This window comes from Pristiophorus japonicus, chromosome 9, assembly GCF_044704955.1.
Source record: "Pristiophorus japonicus isolate sPriJap1 chromosome 9, sPriJap1.hap1, whole genome shotgun sequence".
NCBI classification, from domain to species: Eukaryota; Metazoa; Chordata; class Chondrichthyes; family Pristiophoridae; genus Pristiophorus; species Pristiophorus japonicus.
This window is the reverse complement of record NC_091985.1, coordinates 23,836,583-23,856,104: the sequence shown is the minus strand read 5'-3', so window position 1 is coordinate 23,856,104 and position 19,522 is coordinate 23,836,583. Positions and strand designations below refer to the sequence as shown.

General features: G+C 54.5%; 1 protein-coding gene across 2 annotated transcripts in view; it reads right to left on the bottom strand.

The window, feature by feature from the left end:
- Nucleotides 1–19,522, bottom strand: part of LOC139272971 (uncharacterized) — a 44,054-nt gene that overhangs the window by 13,886 nt on the left and 10,646 nt on the right. For both annotated transcript variants that reach the window (XR_011594982.1, XM_070889174.1), the window contains exon 2: nt 5,401–5,623. The gene's annotated coding sequence lies outside the window, so the exon portion shown is untranslated. The remainder of the gene's footprint in view (nt 1–5,400; nt 5,624–19,522) is intronic.

The following is a 19,522-nucleotide window of genomic DNA, read 5'->3' as shown; positions in this document are numbered from 1 at the left end:
AGAATCCACATTTTACATAACAAGGTCATAAAAAAGCAAACCAGTCACTAGGGTTTATTTCTAGAAAGATATAATTGAAAAGTAGTGAAGTTATGCTAAACTTGTATTGAATCTTGGTTAGACTGTACTTGGAGTACTGCGTGCAATTCTGGTCACCATATTATAAAAAGGATATAGAGGCACTGGAGAGGGTGCAGAGAAGATTTACAAGGAAGATACCAGAAATGCAAGGATATACATATCAGGAAAGGATAAACGGCTATATTTCTTTACTTGAAAAAAGAAGGCTGAGGGGTGACCTAATTGAGCTCTTTAAAATTATGGAAGGTTTCAATAGAGAGAGTATTTCCACTTGTGGGGAAGAGCATAACTAGAGGCCATCAATGTAAGATAGTCACCAAGAAATCCAATAGGGAATTTAGAAGAAACCGTTTTAACCAGCAAGTGGTGAGAATGTGGAACTCTTTACCACGGGGATTAGTTGAGGCAAATAATATAGTTGCATTTATGGGGAGGCATAGATGAGCATATGAGGGAGAAGGGAATAGAGGGTTATGTTGACAGAGTAAGATGAGGAAAGAAGGGAGGAGGTTCAAATGGAGCATAAACACAGACATGGACTGGTTGGGCTGAATGGCCTGTTTCTGTGCCGTATATACTAATTAAGCTGATCCAGTGCTGGTTTAACAGAGGGGCAGCATGGAGTCGGAGAGAAGATTCCAAGGACTAAACTTTCAGAAACTCTAAAAGTGACAGTTTTGAAGCAGGTAGAGAAGCTATTTCTGGAGAGGCAGTGGTCATAGAAACATAGAAAATAGGTGCAGGAGTACGCCATTCTGCCCTTCGAGCCTGCACCGCCATTCAATAAGATCATGGCTGATCATTCACCTCAGTACCCCTTTCCTGCTTTCTCTCCATACCCCTTGATCCCTTTAGCCAGTAAGGGCCATATCTAACTCCCTCTTGAATATATCCAATGAACTGGCATCAACAACTCTCTGCAGCAGGGAATTCCACAGGTTAACAACTCTCTGCGTGAAGAAGTTTCTCCTCATCTTAGTCCTAAATGGCCTACCCCTTATCCTAAGACTGTGTCCCCTGGTTCTGGACTTCCCCAACATCGGGAACATTCTTCTGTGAATGTTTGAAAATGTATAGAGACATTGAAGTTGAGAACGTGGGAATTAAATATGGACAGTATAAGCTAACAAAGAATTCATGGAGGAATAGCCATGACATCTCAGACTCGAGACTGCAACATGTTACAACACTAACACATATTGAAACAAAACCCACAGCTTGCAGAAAAACCTCAAGGTCTTAGTAACTCATAATGGGCCTTTGTGTAAAATCATACCATTCTTAGATCGGCTTATGAGTGGACAATGGTAAAGAGGGATCAAAGAGGATAGGCTGAAATAGGATGTCACTCTAATTGTATCTCGTTATCTTTTACCGAAAATGTATAACCGTCGTCCCTTTACAATGTAAACTCACTTTGTCCGTAGGAAGTGAGTGCAATCTATCAGGAAGCATTCCTTCTGTCTGATAAGGTCCCTGATCGGGATTTGCTTTTTAAATAAAAGCTTGCTTTGTTTAAAGCACAATCGGTATTCGACTCAGTGATTTCACTGAACCAGATTGAGGGAAAAGAATCCAGAAATCAACACTTCCCACATTTAACCTGTCCCGTCCCGTCAGAATCTTATATGTTTCTATGATATCCCCTCTCATCCTTCTAAACTCCAGTGTATAAAGGCCCAGTTGATCCAGTCTCTCCTCATATGTCAGTCCAGCCATCCCTGGAATCAGTCTGGTGAACCTTCGCTGCACTCCCTCAATAGCAAAAACGTCCTTCCTCAGATTAGGAGACCAAAACTGAACACAATATTCCAGGTGAGGCCTCACCAAGGCCCTGTACAATTGCAGTAAGACCTCCCTGCTCCTATACTCAAATCCCCTAGCTATGAAGGCCAACATGTCATTTGCCGCCTTCACCGCCTGCATGCCAACTTTCAATGACTGATGAACCATGACACCCAGGTCTCGTTGCACCTCCCCTTTTCCTAATCTGCCGCCATTCAGATAATATTCTGCCTTGGTGTTTTTGCCACCAAAGTGGATAACCTCACATTTATCAACATTATACTGCATCTGCCATGCATTTTCCCACTCACCTAACCTATTCAAATCACCCTGCAGCCTCTTAGCATCCTCCTCGCAGCTCACACCGCCACCCAGTTTAGTGTCATCTGCAAACTTGGAGACATTACACTCAATTCCTTCATCCAAATCATTAATATATATTGTAAAGAGCTGGGGTTCCAGCACTGATCCCTGCGGCACTCCACTAGTCACTGCCTCCCATTCCGAAAAGGACCCTTTTTTCCCGACTCTCTGCTTCCTGTCTGCCAACCAATTCTCTATCCACGCCAGTACATTACCCCCAATACCATGTGCTTTGATTTTGCACACCAATCTCTTATGTGGGACCTTGTCAAAGGCCTTTTGAAAGTCCAAATACACCACATCCACTGGTTCTCCCTTGTCCACTCTACTAGTTACATCCTCAAAAAATTCCAGAAGATTTGTCAAGCATGATTTCTTTTTCATAAATCCATGATGACTTGGACCAATCCTGTCACTGCTCTGCAAATGCGCTGCTATTTCATCCCGAATAATTGATTCCAACATTTTCCCCACGACTGATGTCAGGCTAACCGGTCTATAATTACCTGTTTTCTCTCTCCCTCCTTTTTTTAAAAGCGGTGTTACATTAGCTACCCTCCAGTCCATAGGAACTGCTCCAGAGTCGATAGACTGTTGGAAAATGATCACCAATGCATCCACTATTTCTAGGGTCACTTCCCTAAATACTCTGGGATGCAGACAATCAGGCCCCGGGGAATTATCAGCCTTCAATCCCATCAATTTCCCCAACACAATTTCCAAATAAGGATATCCTTCAGTTCCTCCTTCCCACAAGACCCTCAGTCCCCTCGTACCTCCGGAAGGTTATTTGTGTCTTCCTTTGTGAAGACAGAACCAAAGTATTTGTTCAATTTGTTTGCCATTTCTTTGTTCCCCATTATAATTTCACCTGAGTTCAACTGCAAGGGACCTACGTTTGTCTTCACTAATCTTTTTCTCTTCACATATCTATAGAAGCTTTTGCAGTCGGTTTTTATGCTCCCGGCAAGCTTCCTCACGTACTCTATTTCTCCCCTCCTAATTAAACCCTTTGTCCTCCTCTGCTGAATTCTAAATTTCTCCCAGTCCTCGGGTTTGCTGCTTTTTCTGGCCAATTTATATGCCTCTTCCTTGGATCTAACACTATCCTTAATTTCCCTGGTTAGCCACGGTTGAGCCACATTCCCTGTTTTGTTTTTACTCCAGACAGGGATGTACACTTGTTGAAGTTCATCCATGTGATCTATAAATGTTTGCCATTGCCTAACCACTGTCAACACTTTAAGTATCCTTTGCCAGTCTATTTTAGCCAATTCACGCCTCATGTCGTCGAAGTTAGCTTTCCTTAAGTTCAGGACATTAGTTTCTGAATTAACTGTGTCACTCTCCATCTTAATAAAGAATTCTAGAATATTATGGTCACTCTTCCCCAAGGGGCCTCGCACAAGAAGATTGCTAATTAGTCCCTTCTCATTACACATCACCCAGTCTAGGATGGCCAGCTCTCTGGTTGGTTCCTCGACATATTGGTCAACAAAACCATCCCTTATACACTCCAGGAAATCCTCCTCCACCGCATTGTTACCAGTTTGGTTAGCCCAATCTATATGTAAATTAAAGTCGCCCATGATAACTGCTGTACCTTTATTGCACACATCCCTTATTTCTTGCTTGATGCTGTCCCCAACCTCACTACGACTGTTTGGTGGTCTGTACACAACTCCCACCAGCGTTTTCTGCCCTTTGGTATTCCGTAGCTCCACCCATACCGATTCCACATTATCCAAGCCAATGACTTTCATTACTAATTCATTAATTTCCTCTTTAACCAGCAACGCCACCGCGCCTCCTTTTCTTTTCTGTCTATCTTTCTTAAATGTTGAATACCTCTGGATGTTGAGTTCCCAGCCTTGGTCACCCTGGAGTCTTGTCTCTGTGATGCCAATGACATCATATCCATTAACTGCTATCTGCGCAGTTAATTCGTCCACCTTATTCCGAATACTCCTCACATTGAGGTACAGCACCTTCAAGCTTGTCTTTTTAACACACTTTGCCCCTTTAGAATTTTGCTGCAATGTGGCTCTTTTTGTTTTTTGCCTTCTATCTTTTGCCTCTGTCTCCCTTTTATTTCCCTCTGCCTCCCTGCATAGGTTCCCATCCCCCTGCCATATTAGTTTAACTCCTCCCCAACAGCACTAGCAAACACTCCCCCTAGGTCATTGGTTCCGGTCCTGCCCAGGTGCAGACCGTCCGGTTTGTACTGATCCCACCTCCCCCAGAACCGATTCCAATGTCCCAGGAATTTGAATCCCTCCCTTCTGCACCACTCCTCAAGTCACGTATTCATCTGAGCTATCCTGCGACTCCTACTCTGACTAGCACGTGGCACTGGTAGCAATCCTGAAATTACTACTTTTGAGGTCCTACTTTTTAATTTAGCTCCTAGCTCCCTAAATTCGTCTCGTAGGACCTCATCCCGTTTTTTTACCGATATCGTTGGTACCTATATGCACCACGACAACTGGCTGTTCACCCTCCCTTTTCAGAATGACCTGCATCCGCTCTGAGACATCCTTGACCCTTGCACCAGGGAGGCAACATACCATCCTGGAGTCTCGGTTGCGGCCGCAGAAATGCCTGTCTATATCCCTTACAATTGAATCCCCTATCGCTATCGCTCTCCCCCTCTTTTTCTTGCCCTCCTGTGCAGCATAGCCAGCCATGGTGCCATGAACTTGGCTGCTGCTGCCCTCCCCTGATGAGTCATCCCCCTCAACAGTACCCAAAGCAGTGTATCTTCTTTTGCAGGGGGATGACCGCAGGGGACCCCTGCACTACCTTCCTTGCTCTACTCTTCCTGTTGGTCACCCATTCCCTATCTGGCTGTGTACCCTTTACCTGCGGTGTAACCAGCTCATTAAACGTGCTATTCACGTCATTCTCAGCATCGTGGATGCTCCAGAGTTCATCCACCCGTAGTTCCAGTGCTGCAATGCGGTCCGTCAGGATCTGCAGGCGGATGCACTTCCCGCACACGTAGTCATCAGGGACACCGGAAGCGTCCCTGACTTCCCACATAGTACAGGAGGAGCATAACACATGTCCGAGCTCTCCTGCCATGACTTAACCCTTAGATACACTTAAATTGCCAACAACAATGTTAAAAGGTTACTTACTGATATAAAAACAAAAAGAAAAACTACTTACCAATCACCTGCCAATCACTTTCCCCCTTGTCTGTGACGTCACTTTCGTTTTCTTTCTACTTCTTTTTTGCCTTCTCCCTGTAGCTGCACAAGCACGCCTTTATAGGCCTCTGCCGATCCCCGGACTCACGCCTCAGCGACCACGAACTCCTGCTGCCTCTCGCGGCCTTTATAGGCCTCTGCCGATCCCCAGACTCACGCCTCAGTCCAGTCAAGTGTCTTATCTTGCCGAACATGAAAAAGCACTTTCAGTCACGGATTTGTTAAAATCGAGGATGCGTCTATTTGTACTAACTGAAATGAAACCATTTCTCTGAGTGGCACTCCAGACCTATTGCTGATTGGTTCCCTTGGAGGATAAGCCACACCTTGAAGTTCCTCTGGAATGTGTAACTGGAACCGCCCAGCCTAAGTTCTGAGTGAATTTCCAATTTGTAATTCGATCCATTTGACTTCCGAAGCCAGAGAACAGATCTCCCCAAAAGTTCCAGCCTAAGTCCCTTACCCCAGCGCAAGTGCATCCCTCTGCCAGCTGAAGACCCTTACCCCAGCACGTGTGCTGCCTCCCACACCCGATGTTCCTCCCCCAGCTGAAGTCCATTATCCCAGTGTAAGTGCATCCCTCCGCTAGCTGAAGACCCTTACCCCAGCAATCCCTCTGCCAGCTGAAGACCCTTACCCAAGCGCAAGTCCTTACACCCCATTCACCCCTCCCTTCGCCCCCACATAGATGGGGCATTGTGTGTGGATTGTTAACATGTTTTTTGGATAGGAAGTGAATAGTAATAGTGTTGTGACTTCTGGATTTTACCACCCCAACAATGTCCCTTGTAACATACGCACCGAGCGTGTAGGAAGAACGTGATCCATTTTCTGAATTCCCTCTCTCCCCTCCGATTTCCCCATACCCCTCTCAGCACCTGTCAGTCTCTTCCCCACCCCCCCCCCGCCCAGCTCTCTCTTTGCCCCCCCAGTTCTCTTTCTCACCCCTCCCCCCAAGTTCTCCTCACCCCACGCCCCGCAAGCTCTCTCTGGCCCTCCCTGAACTCTCTCTCGCCACCTCCCCCCAAGCTTGCTCTCTCCCTCCGCCCCCCCCCCCACAAGCTCTCTCTCCCCCCCCGCAATCTCTCTCTCGCCCCTCCCGCAAACCCCCCCCCCATTCCGAAGCTCTCTCTCGGCCCCCTCCCCCTGGCAAGCTCTCTCTTCCCCACCCCCCAAGCTCTCTTTCTCGCCTCCTCCCCCCGTGAGCTCTCTTTCTTGCCCCGACCTCCCCCCCCTCCGTGAGCTCTTTCTCGCTCCCCCCAAGCTCTCCCTTGCCCCCCCGCCCCAAGACCTATCTCCCCCCTCCCTCAAGCTCTCTCTCTCTCTGCCCCCCAGCCCCAAGCTCTCTCTAACCCCCAACCCCAAGCTCTCTCTGTCCCCAACCCCAAGCACTCTCTCCCCCTCCCCCTAAACTCTCTCCCCCCCATAAAAATACTCTCCCCCCCAAAAAAAGCTCACCATCCTTCCCCCTCACAAACTCTGTCCCTCCCCTCCTCCACTCTCTCTTCTCCCCCCCAACTCTCTTTCCCCCCTCCCCCCTCCCCCCACAAACATTTCCCCCCAAGCTCTCTCTCGGCCCCCCAAGTTCTCTCTCGGCCCCAAGCTCTCTCTCGCCCCCCCCCAAGCTCACTCTCGCCCCCCCCCAAGCTCTCTCTCGCCCCCCCCCAAGCTCTCTCTCACCCGCCCAGCTCTCTCTCACCCCCTCCCAACTCTCTCTCGCACCCCCCAAACTCTCTCTGGACCCCCGCCCCAAGCGCTCTCTGCCCCCTCCCCCCCAAGCTCTCTCTCTCTGCCCCCCAGCCCCAAGCTCTCTCTGACCCGCAGCCCCAAGCTCTCTCTCCCCCTCCCCACTATGCTCCCTTCCCCCCACAAAAACTCCCCCCCCCACAAAAGCTCTCTCTCCTTCCCCCCCCACAAGCTCTCTCCCTCCCACCTCCATTCTCTCTTCTCCCCCCCCCAACTCTCTTTCCTCCCCTCCCCCCACAAACTCTTTCCCTCCATGCTCGCTCTCTCTCTCCCTCCCCCAAGCTCTCTTCCCCCCCACAAACACTCTCTTCCCCCCCCCCAACAAACTCTCTATTTCTCCCCCACAAACTCTCTCTCCCTCCCCCCAAGCTCCCTCCCTCCTCCCAAGCTCTCTCTTCCTCCTTCCCCCCCCCACAAATACTCTACCCCCCCCAAACTCTCTTCCCTCCCCCCATCTCGAGCTCTCTCTCTCCCTCCCAACACCCCCCACCCCCAAGCTCTCTTTCTTCCCCCCCAACTCTCTCTGCTCCTCCCCCAAACGCTCTCGCCTCCCAAACTCTCTCTCCCCCCCCAAACACTTTCTCTCCCGCCGCAAACATACTCTTCCCCCCACAAACTCTCTCTTTCCCCCCCCACCAACGATCTTTCCCCACCCCCCACAAATGCTCTCCAACCCCCGCACAATCGCTCTCCTTCCCCCCCACAAACTCTTTCTCCCCCATGCTCTCTCCCACCCCCACAAACTCTCTCTCCCCCACCCCACAAACTCTCTCTCCCACCCTTCCGCCCCCACAAATTCCCTCCACCCCCCCCCACAAATACTCTGATCGCCCCACAAACTCTCTTCACCCCCTCAAAAAAACTCACTGTCCCCCCCCCTCACCACAAACACTCTTCCCCCCAACTTGTGCTCTCTCTCTCCCTCCCAACACCCTTCCCCAAGCTCTCTCTCTCTTCCCCGCCCCAAACTGTCTCAACCCCACCCGAAACGCTCTCTCTCCCCCCAAAACTCTCTCTCTTCCCCCCCCCAAACTCTCTCTTCCCCTCAAAACTCTCTCTTCCCTCCCAAACTCTCTCTTCCCTCCCCAAACTCTCTCTCGCCCCCCCACAAATGCGCTCTTTCCCCACCCCACGCAAACACTCTCCGCCCCCCACAAACTCTCTCTCCCACCCTTCCGCCCCCACAAATTCATCCCCCCCCCACAAATACTCTGTTCGCCCCACAAACTCTCTTCACCCCCTCAAAAAAACTCACTCTCCCCCCCCCCTCGCCACAAACACTCTTTCTTCCCCCCAACTTGTGCTCTCTCTCTCCCTCCCAACACCCTTCCCCAGGCTCTCTCTCTCTTCCCCGCCCCAAACTGTCTCAACCCCACCCTAAACTCTCTCTTCCCCCACCAAACTCTCTCTTCCCTCCCCAAACTCTCTCTTCCCTCCCCAAACTCTCTCTTCCCTCCCCAAACTCTCTCTCGCCCCCCCACAAATGCGCTCTATCCCCACCCCACGCAAACACTCCCCGCCCCCCCCCACAAACGCTCTCTTCCACCCCCACAATAGCTCTCCTTCCTCCCCACACAAATCTTTCTCCTCCCCCCAACAAACTTTGCCCCCCCACAAACTCTCTCACCGCAAATTTTCCCCCCCCACAAACTCTCTCACCGCAAACTTTCCCCCCCCACAAACTCTCTCTCCCTCCCAAGCTCTCTCTCTTCCCCCCAAACTCTCTCTTCCCCCCCCAAACTCTCTCTTTCCCCCCCCACAAAGACGCTCTTTCCCCACCCCCCACAAACACTCTTTTCCTCCCCCCACAATAGCCTTCCTTCCCTCCCACACAAACTCTTTCTACTCCCCCACACAAACTTTGCCCCACCACAAACTCTTTCCCCCCCCCCCAAACTTCCCCACTCACAAACTCTCTCTTCACCCCCCCCCCCCCCCCCCCCACAAACTCTCTCTTTCCCTCCCCGCCAAGCTCTCTCTAGTCCCCTCCCCGGCCCACAAGCTCACTCTACGCCCGCCCCACAAGCTCTCTCGTCCCCCACAAGCTTTCTCTCTCGCACCCCCCACAAGCTCTCCCTCCCCCCCACAAACTCTCTCTTTTCCCCCACGAACTCTCCCTCCCTCCCCTCAAGCTCTCTCTTCCTCCCTTCCCCCCGCCACAAACTCTCTTTCTTCCCCCCAGATAGCGCTCTCTCTCCTGCCCAACCCCTACCCCCACCTCAGTCTCTCTTCCCCCCAAAGTCTCTTTTCCCCCAAAACTCTCTCTCCCCCCCAAACTCTCTCTTCCCCTCCCCGAAACTCTCTCTTCCCCCCCGCAAACTCTCTCTCCACCCCCGCAAACTCTCTCTCCACCCCCGCAAACTCTCTCTTTACCCCCCCCCCACAAACTCTCTCTCCCCCCACCAGCGACAAACTCTCTCTCTTCCCCCCCTCCCCAAACTCTCTCTTCCTCCCCCCCCCCAAACTCTCTCTTTCCCCCCCCAAACTCTCTCTTCCCCCCCCCCAAACTCTCTCTTCCTCCCCATCCCCCCCAAGCACACATTCTCCCGCCCCAAACACATTCTCTACTGGCCCAAACACACTCTCTCTCCCCCCAAACTCTCTCTCCACCCCCAAAACTATCTCTCCCTCTACACTCTCTTTCTGCCCCACCCCCAAACTCTCTCTCCTCCCCACCCCCAAACTCTCTCTCCTCCCCACCCCCCAAACTCTCTCTCCTCCCCCCCAAAGTATCTCGTTCCCCCCCAAACTCGCTCCTCCCTCCCAAACTCTCTCCTCCTCCCCAAACTTTCTCCTCCCACCCCAAACTCTCTCCTCCCTCTCAAACTCTCCTCCCTCTCAAACTCTCTCCTCCCTCTCAAACTCTCTCCTCCCTCTCAAACTCTCTCCTCCCTCTCAACTCTCTCCTCCCTCTCAAACTCTCTCCTCCCTCTCAAACTCTCTCCTCCCTCTCAAACTCTCTCCTCCCTCTCAAACTCTCTCCTCCCTCTCAAACTCTCTCCTCCCTCTCAAACTCTCTCCTCCCTCTCAAACTCTCTCCTCCCTCTCAAACTCTCTCCTCCCTCTCAAACTCTCTCCTCCTCTCAAACTCTCTCCTCCCTCTCAAACTCTCTCCTCCCTCTCAAACTCTCTCCTCCCTCTCAAACTCTCTCCTCCCTCTCAAACTCTCTCCTCCCTCTCAAACTCTCTCCTCCCTCTCAAACTCTCTCCTCCCTCTCAAACTCTCTCCTCCCTCTCAAACTCTCTCCTCCCTCTCAAACTCTCTCCTCCCTCTCAAACTCTCTCCTCCCTCTCAAACTCTCTCCTCCCTCTCAAACTCTCTCCTCCCTCTCAAACTCTCTCCTCCCTCTCAAACTCTCTTCTCCCTCTCAAACTCTCTTCTCCCTCTCAAACTCTCTTCTCCCTCTCAAACTCTCTTCTCCCTCTCAAACTCTCTTCTCCCTCTCAAACTCTCTTCTCCCTCTCAAACTCTCTTCTCCCTCTCAAACTCTCTTCTCCCTCTCAAACTCTCTTCTCCCTCTCAAACTCTCTTCTCCCTCTCAAACTCTCTTCTCCCTCTCAAACTCTCTTCTCCCTCTCAAACTCTCTTCTCCCTCTCAAACTCTCTTCTCCCTCTCAAACTCTCTTCTCCCTCTCAAACTCTCTTCTCCCTCTCAAACTCTCTTCTCCCTCTCAAACTCTCTTCTCCCTCTCAAACTCTCTTCTCCCTCTCAAACTCTCTTCTCCCTCTCAAACTCTCTTCTCCCTCTCAAACTCTCTTCTCCCTCTCAAACTCTCTTCTCCCTCTCAAACTCTCTTCTCCCTCTCAAACTCTCTTCTCCCTCTCAAACTCTCTTCTCCCTCTCAAACTCTCTTCTCCCTCTCAAACTCTCTTCTCCCTCTCAAACTCTCTTCTCCCTCTCAAACTCTCTTCTCCCTCTCAAACTCTCTTCTCCCTCTCAAACTCTCTTCTCCCTCTCAAACTCTCTTCTCCCTCTCAAACTCTCTTCTCCCTCTCAAACTCTCTTCTCCCTCTCAAACTCTCTTCTCCCTCTCAAACTCTCTTCTCCCTCTCAAACTCTCTTCTCCCTCTCAAACTCTCTTCTCCTCACCCCCTCAAACTCTCTCTCCTCACCCCCTCAAACTCTCTCTCCGCCCCCAACTCTTTCTTCCCCCCCCCCCCCAAGCTCTCTTTCTCTCCCCACCCCCCACAAATGCGCTCTTTTCCCACCCCCCACATTCGCTTTCCTTCCTCCCCCACACAAACTCTTACTCCCCCCCCCAAACTCTCTTTCCCTCCCCCCACAAACTCTTCACCCCCAAAAGCTCTCGCTAGACCCCCACAAGCTCTCTCTACCCCCTCCAAGCTCTCTCTCTATCCGTTCCCCGCAAGCTCTCTCTCTCTCCCCCGCCAAGCTCTCTCTCCCTCCAGCCCCAAGCTCTCTTACCTCCCTCCCCTCCCACAAACACTCTCTTTCTTCCCCCCCAAAAATTCTCTCTCTGCCCCCCAAACTCTCTTGTCCCCAAAAAACTCTCTCTGCCCCCCCACCACAAACTCTCTTTCTTCCCCCCAGCTCTCTCTCTCTCTCCCCGCAAACTCTCTCTCCCCGCAAAACTCTCTCTCCTATCCCCCAAACTCTCTCCTCCTCCCCCAACTCTCTCCTCCCTCCCCAAACTCTCTCTCCCCACCCCCTCATACACTCTCCCACCCCAACACTTTCTTTCCCCCCCAAGCTCTCTTTCTCTCCCCCACCCCCACAAACGCGCTCTTTCCCCACCCTCCACATTTGCTCTCCTTCCTCCCCCCACACAAACTCTTTCTCCCCCCCACAAACTCTCTTCCCCCCGAAACTCTTTCCCTCCCCCCCACAAACTCTCTCTCCCGCCCCCAAGCTCTCTCTCTAACCGCCCCCCGCAAGCTCTCTCCCTCCCCCGCCAATCTCTCTCTTCCTCCAGCCCCAAGCTCTCTCTCTCTCCCCCCCAAACTCTCTTTCTCTCCTCCTAAACGCTCCTCCCCACCCGCAAACGCTCTCGTTCACTCCCCCCACTAACGCTCCTTCCCCCCCCACAAACGCTCTTTCTCCCCCACCCACAAATGCTTTTACTCCCCCCCCCCCAAAACTCTCCCTTCCTACCCCTGCACAAACTCTCCACACCCGCCAAGCTCTCTCTCCTTCCCCCCCCCGCAAGCTATCTCTCCCTCCCCGCCAAGCTCTCTCTTCCCCCCCGCCCCAAACTCTCTCTTCCCCCCCAAACTCTTACTCCCTCCCCCCCAGCTCTCTCTTTCTCCCCCCCCCGAGCCCCCTCTTCCCCCCCCACAACCTCTCTCTTCCCCCCCACAAACTCTCTTCCCCCACCCCCCAAACGCTCTTTCCCCTCCCCACAAACTCTCTTCCCCCAATTCTCTCCGCCCCCAAACACTGTCTCTCCCCCCCCAAACTCTCTCTCTCTCCCCCTCCCCAAGCTCTCTCTCCCTCCTCCCCCACCACGCTCTCTCTCCCTCCCCCCTGCAGACTCTCTCTCACTCCCTCCCCCCTCCCAAGCTCTCGTTCACTCCCCCCCAAGCTCTCTTTCCCTCCCCTCCCCCCACAAATTCACTTACCTCCCCCCCCCCAAACTCTCCCTTCCCCGCATAAAACACTATCACCCCGCCCCGCCACAAACACTCTTTCTTCCCCCCCAGCTCGCACTCTCTCTCTCCCATCCCACCCCATGCTCACTTTTCCTCCACCCCCCAAACTCTCACTCTCCCCCCCCAACACTCCACCCCCCCACCAAAAATGCTCTCACCCACCCCACCCCCAGCTCGCTCTCCCTCCCCCCTACTCCCAAGCTCGCTCTCCCCCTCCCCCCCAAGCTTGCTCTCTTTCTGCCCCCACTCAAGCTCGCACTCCTTCCCCCCAGCTCTCTCTCCCTCCCTTCCTCCCAAGCTCTCTCTCCCTCCACGCCCACCAAGCTCCCTCTTCGCCCCGCCAAGCTCTCTTCCCCCCCCTCAAACTCTCTCTTCCCCCCCGCAAGCTCTCTCTTCCACCAAGCTCTCTCTTTCCCCAAGCTCTCTCTTCCCCCCCCCCCAAGCTCTCTCTTCCCCCCCAAGCTCTCTCTTCCTCCCCCCAAGCTCTCTCTTCCACCAAGCTCTCTCTTTCCCCCCAAGTTCTCTCTTCCTCCCCCCAAGCTCTCTCTTCCCCCCCAAACTCTCTCTTCCCCCCCAAGCACTCTCTTCCCCCCGCAAGCTCTCTTCTGCCCAAAGTCTCTCTTCCCCCCGCAAGCTCTCTCTTACCCCCCCCAAGCCCCCTCTCCTCCCCACACTCTCTCTTCCCCCAAACTCTCTCTTCCCCCCACCCCCCCAAGCACGCATTCTCCCGCCCCAAACTCTCTCTCTCCCGTCCCAAACTCTCTCCCCCATCCTGAAACTCTCTCCCCACCCCGAAACTCTCTCTCCCACCCCGAAACTCTCTCTCCCTCCACACTCTCTGCCCCACCCCCAAACTCTTTCTCCTCCCCACCCCCCACAAACTCTCTCTCTTACCCCCCCCTCGCAAGCCCTCTCTCCTCCCCAAACTCTCTCTTCGCCCCAAACTCTCTCCTCCCCCCCCAAACTCTCTCTTCCCTCCCCAAACTCTCTCCTCCCTCCCCAAACTCTCTCCTCCCTCCCCAAACTCTCTCTCCCCACCCCCTCAAACTCTCTCTCCACCCCCAACTCTTTCTTTCCCCCCCAAGCTCTCTTTCTCTCCCCACCCCCACAAACGCGCTCTTTCCCCAGCCCCCACATTCGCTCTCCTTCCTCCCCACGCACTCTTTCTCCCCCCCCACAAACTCTCTCCCCCAAACTCTCTTTCACTCCCCCCACAAACTCTTTTCCCCCCCACAAGCTCTCGCTAACCCACCACAAGCTCTCTCTACCCCCCACAAGCTCTCTCTACGCCCCCCACAAGCTCGCTCTCCTCCCCCACAAGCTCTCGCTCTCTCCCCCACCACAAGGTCTCCCTCTCTCCCCCACCACAAGCTCTCCCTCCCCCCCACAAACTCTCTCTCCCGCCCCCAAGCTCTCTTTCCTCCCTTCCCTCCCACAAACACTTTCTTTCTTCCCCCTCCCCAACTCTCTTCCCCCCCCAAAAAAAACTCTCTCTGCCCCCCCACAACAAACTCTCTTTCTTCCCCCCAGCTCGCGCTCTCTCCCTCCCAAACTCTCTCCCCCCAAAACTCTCTCTCATACCCCCCAAACTCTTTCTCCTCCCCCCCAAACTCTCTCCTCCCCCGCAAAATCTCTCCTCCCCCGCAAACTAACTTCTCACCCCCCCAACTCTCTTCCCCCCGCCCAAACTCTCTCCTCCCTCCTCAAACTCTCTCCTCCCTCCCCAAACTCTCTCTCCCCACCCCCTCAAACTCTCTTTCCCTCCCAATCTCTTTCTCTCACCCCCCCCAAATGCGCTCTTTCCCTACCCCCCACATTTGCTCGCCTTCCTCCCCCACACAAACTCTTTCTCCCCCCCATCAAACTCTCTTTCCCCCCCCCAACTCTCTTTCCCTCCCCCCCCATAAACTCTCTCTCCCGCCCCCAAGCTCTCTCTCTACCCCCCTCCAGCTCTCTTCCTCCCCCACCAATCTCTCTCTCCCTCCAGCCCCAAGCTCTCTTTAAACCCTTCACCCCCCACAAACACTCTCTTTCTTCCCCCCCACAAATTCTCTCTCTGCCCCCCCAAACATTCTTTCTGCCCAAAAAAACTCTCTCTGCCCCCTACACCACAAACTCTCTTCTTCCCCCCAGCTCGCTCTCTCTCCCTCCCATCCCAACCAAGCTCTCTCTCTCCCACCCAAGCTCTCTCTCTCCCACCCAAACTCTCTCTCTCACCCCCTCTCTCTCTCACCCCCAAACTCTCTCTCTCCCCCCCAAACTCTCTCTCTCCCCCCCCAAACTCTCTCTCTCCCCCCCCAAACTCTCTCTCTCCCCCCCCAAACTTTCTCCCCCCCCAAACTTTCTCCCCCCAAAACTTTCTCCCCCCCAAAACATACTCTCCCCCAAACATACTCTCTCTCCCCCCCCAAACTCTCTCTCCCCCCCCAAACTCTCTCTCCCCCCAAACTCGCTCCCCCCCAAAAACTCTCTCTCCTACCCCCCAAACTCTCTCTCCCCCAAACTCTTTCCTCCCCCCTCCAAACTATCTCCTCACTCCCCAAGTCTCTTCCTCCTCCCCCCTCCAAACTATCTCCTCACTCCCCAAGTCTCTTCCCCCCCAAACTCTCTCCTCCCTCCCCAAACTCTCCTCCCTCTCCAAACTCTCTCCTCCCCCTCAAACTCTTTCTCCCTCCCCCACAAATTCTATTCACCCCCAAACTCTCTTTCCCTCCCCCCACAAACTCTCTCTCCCGCCCCCAAGCTCTCTCTCTAACCCCCCTTAAGCTCTCTCCCTCCCCCGCCAATCTCTCTCTCCCTCCAGCCCCAAGCTCTCTTTAAACCCATCACCCCCCACAAACACTCTCTTTCTTCCCCCCCACAAATTCTCTCTGCCCCCCCAAACATTCTTTCCCCCAAAAAAAACACTCTCTGCCCCCTACACCACAAACTCTCTTCTTCCCCCCAGCTCGCTCTCTCTCCCTCCCATCCCACCCAAGCTCTCTCTCTCCCACCAAAACTCTCTCTCGCCCCCCAAACTCTCTCTCTCACCCCCAAACTCTCTCACCCCAAAACACTCTCTCTCACCCCCAAACTCTCTCTCTCACCCCCAAACTCTCTCTCTCACCCCCAAACTTTCTCCCCCCCAAACTCTCTCTCCCCCCCCAAACTCACTCTCCCTCCCAAACTCTCTCCCCCCCAAAAACTCTCTCTCCTACCCCCCAAACTCTCTCTCCTGCTCCCCAAACTCTTTCCTCCCCCCTCCAAACTATCTCCTCACTCCCAAACTCTCTCCTCCCTCCCCAAACTCTCTCCTCCCCCTCAAACTCTTTCTCCCTCCCCCACAAACTCTATTCACCCCCCAAACTCTCTTTCCCTCTCCCCACAAACTCTCTCTCCCGCCTCCAAGCTCTCTCTCTAACCCCCCTTAAGCTCTCTCCCTCCCCCGCCAATGTCTCTCTCTCTCCCCGCCAAACTCTCTCCCCCCAAAACTCTCTCTTTCCCCCCAAAACTCTCTTCCCCTCAAACTCTTTATTTTCCCCCAAACTCTCTCTTTCCCCCAAAACTCTCTCTTCCCCCCCCCCAAGCTCTCTTTCAATCCTTCATCCCCACAAACACTCTCTTTCTTCCCCCCCACAAATTCTCTCTCTGCCCCCGCAAACTCTCTTTCCCCCAAAAAAACTCTCTATGCCCCCCGAGCTTGCTCTCTCTCCCTCCCATCCCACCCAAGCTCTCTCTCTCCCACCCAAACTCTCTCTCGCCCCCCAAACTCTCTCTCTCACCCCCAAACTCTCACCCCAAAACACTCTCTCTCACCCCCAAACTCTCTCTCTCCCCCAAACATACTCTTCCCCAAACATACTCTCTCTCCCCCCCCCAAACTCTCTCCCCCCCAAAAACTCTCTCTCCTGCTCCCCAAACTCTGTCCTCCCCCCTCCAAACTATCTCCTCACTCCCCAACTCTCTTCCCCCCCAAACTCTCTCCTCCCTCCCCAAACTCTCTCCTCCCCCTCAAACTCTTTCTCCCTCCCCCACAAACTCTATTCACCCCCCAAACTCTCTTTCCCTCTCCCCACAAACTCTCTCTCCCGCCCCCAAGCTCTCTCTCTAACCCCCCTTAAGCTCTCTCCCTCCCCCGCCAATGTCTCTCTCCCTCCAGCCCCAAGCTCTCTCTCTCCCCCCCAAACTCTCTCTTTCCCCCCAAACTCTCTCTTCCCCTCAAACTCTCTCTTTCCCCCAAACTCTCTCTTTCCAGCAAAACTCTCTCTTCCCCCCCCAAGCTCTCTTTCAATCCTTCATCCCCACAAACACTCTCTTTCTTCCCCCCCACAAATTCTCTCTCTGCCCCCGCAAACTCTCTTTCCCCCAAAAAAACTCTCTCTGCCCCCCTAGCTTGCTCTCTATCTCCCATCCCACCCAAGCTTTCTCTCTCCCCCCCAAACTCTCTTCCCCTCAAACTCTTTCTTTCCCCCAAACTCTCTCTTTCCCCCAAAACTCTCTCTTCCCCCCCAAACTCTCTCTTCCCCCCCAAACTCTCTCTCTCCACCCAAACTCTCTCTCTCCCCCTCAAACTCGCTCTCTCCCCCGCAAACTCTCTCTCCCCCGCAAACTCTCTCTCTGCCTCCCCCAAACTTTCTCTCTCCCCCCCAAACTCTCTCTCCCCCGCAAACTCTCTCTCTCCCCCGCAAACTCTTCCGCGGAAACTCTCTCTCTCCCCGCAAACTCTCTCTCTCTCCCCCCCAAACACTCTCTCTCCCCCCGCAAACTTTCTCTTCCCCCAAATGCCCTCTATCACACCCACAAACGTTGTCTTTCCCCCGACCCCCACAAATGCTCTCCCCCCCCACAAACTCTCCCTTCCCACCCCTGCACAAACTCTCCACCCTCCCAAGCTCTCTCTCCTTCCCCCCCAAGCTATCTCTCCCTTCCCCACAAGCTCTCTCTTCCCCCCCCGAAACTCTCTCCCCCCCCCCCACAAGCTCTCTCGCCCTCCCCCCCAGCTCTCTCTTTCTCCCCCGCCCCGGGCCCTCTCCCCCCCACAATCTCTCTCTTTCCCCCCCCCCGACAAACTCACTTCCCCCCCCGCCACAAGCTTTCTTCCCTCCCCCCAAACATTCTTTTCCCTCCCCACAAACTCTCCCTTCCCCCAATTCTCTCCGCCCCCAAACATTGACTCTTCCCCCCTAAACTCTCTCTCTTCCCCCCCAAGCTCTCTCTCCCTCCCCCCACCCCAAGCTCTCTCTCCCTCCTCCCCCACCACGCTCTCTCTCCCTCCCCCATGCAAGCTCTCTCTCACTCCCTCCCCCCTCCCAAGCTCTCGCTCACTCCCCCACCCCGCAAGCTCTCTTTCCCTCCCCTCCCCCCCACAAACTCTCTTCTCTCCCCCCACCACAAACTCTCCCTTCCCTGCATAAAACACTCACCCCGCCCCGCCACAAACTCTCTTTCTTCCCCCCCAGCTCGCACTCCCTCCCATCCCACCCCAAGCTCTCTTTCCCTCCACCCCACAACCTCTCTCTTCCTCCCCCCACAAATTCTCTCCTCACCCGCCCCACTTTCTTCCCTTCCCCTCAAACGCTCTCTTCCGCCCCCCCAAATGCTCTTTCCCCTCCCCACAAACTCTCTCCCCCTCCCCCCCAAACACTCTCACTCTCCCCCCAAACTCTCTCACCCCCAAACTCTCTCTTTAACCCCCCCAACACTCCGCTCCCCCCCCACCAAAAATGCTCTCACCCACCCCACCCCCCCAGCTCGCTCTCCCTCCACCCCAAGATCGCTCTCTTTCTGCCCCCCTTCAAGCTCGCTCTCCTCCCCCCCTCGCGAAGCACTCTCTTCCCCCCCCCCCAGCTCTCTCTACCTCTCTTCCTCCCAAGCTCGCTCTCCCTCCCCCCCAAGCTCACTCTCTTTCTGTCCCCCTTCAAGCTCGCTCTCCTTCCCCCCCGAAGCTCTCTCTCTTCCCCCCTCAAGCTATCTCTTCCCCCCAAGCTCTCTCTTCCCCCCAAAGCTCTCTCCACCCCCCCCCCCCCAAGCTCTCTCCCCACCCCCAAGCTCTCTCCCCACCCCCCCGCCCCAAGCTCTCTCTTCCACTCCCCAAGCTCTGTCTTACCCCCAAACTCTCTTCCCCCCCCCTCCAAGCTCTCTCTCCCCCCCCCACAAGCTCTCTCTCCCCCCCCCCCCACAAGCTCTCTCTTTCCCCCCAAGCACTCTCTTCCCTCCCCAAGCTCTCTACTGCCCCCCCCGCCAAGCTATCTCTCCTCCCCAAGCTCTCTCTTCCCCACCCAAGCTCTATCTCTTCCCCACCCGCAAGCTCCCTCTTCCTCACCCCCAAGCTCTCTCTTCCGAAAGCTCTCTCTTCCGCCCTCCCAAGCTCTCTCTTCCGCCCCCCCAAGCTCTCTCTTCCCCCCCCCCGCAAGCTCTCTTCTCCCCAAGCTCTCTCTTTCCCCTCCAACTCTCTCTCCCCCAACTCAACCCCCCCCCCCCACAAACGCTCTTCCCCCCTCCCACAAACTCTCTCCCTTCCCCGCATAAAACTCTCACTCCGTCCCGCAACAAACTCTCTTTCTTCCCCCCCAGCTCACACTCTCTCCCTCCCATCCCACCCCAAGCTCTCTTCTCCACCTCCCCCCCCCACAAACTCTCTTCCCCCCCCTCGCAAACCTTCTTCCCCCCCCCCCGCCCGCCAAGCTCTTTCTCCCCCGCCAAAGCTCTCGCTTCACCCACCCAAGCTCTCGCTTCACCCCCCGCA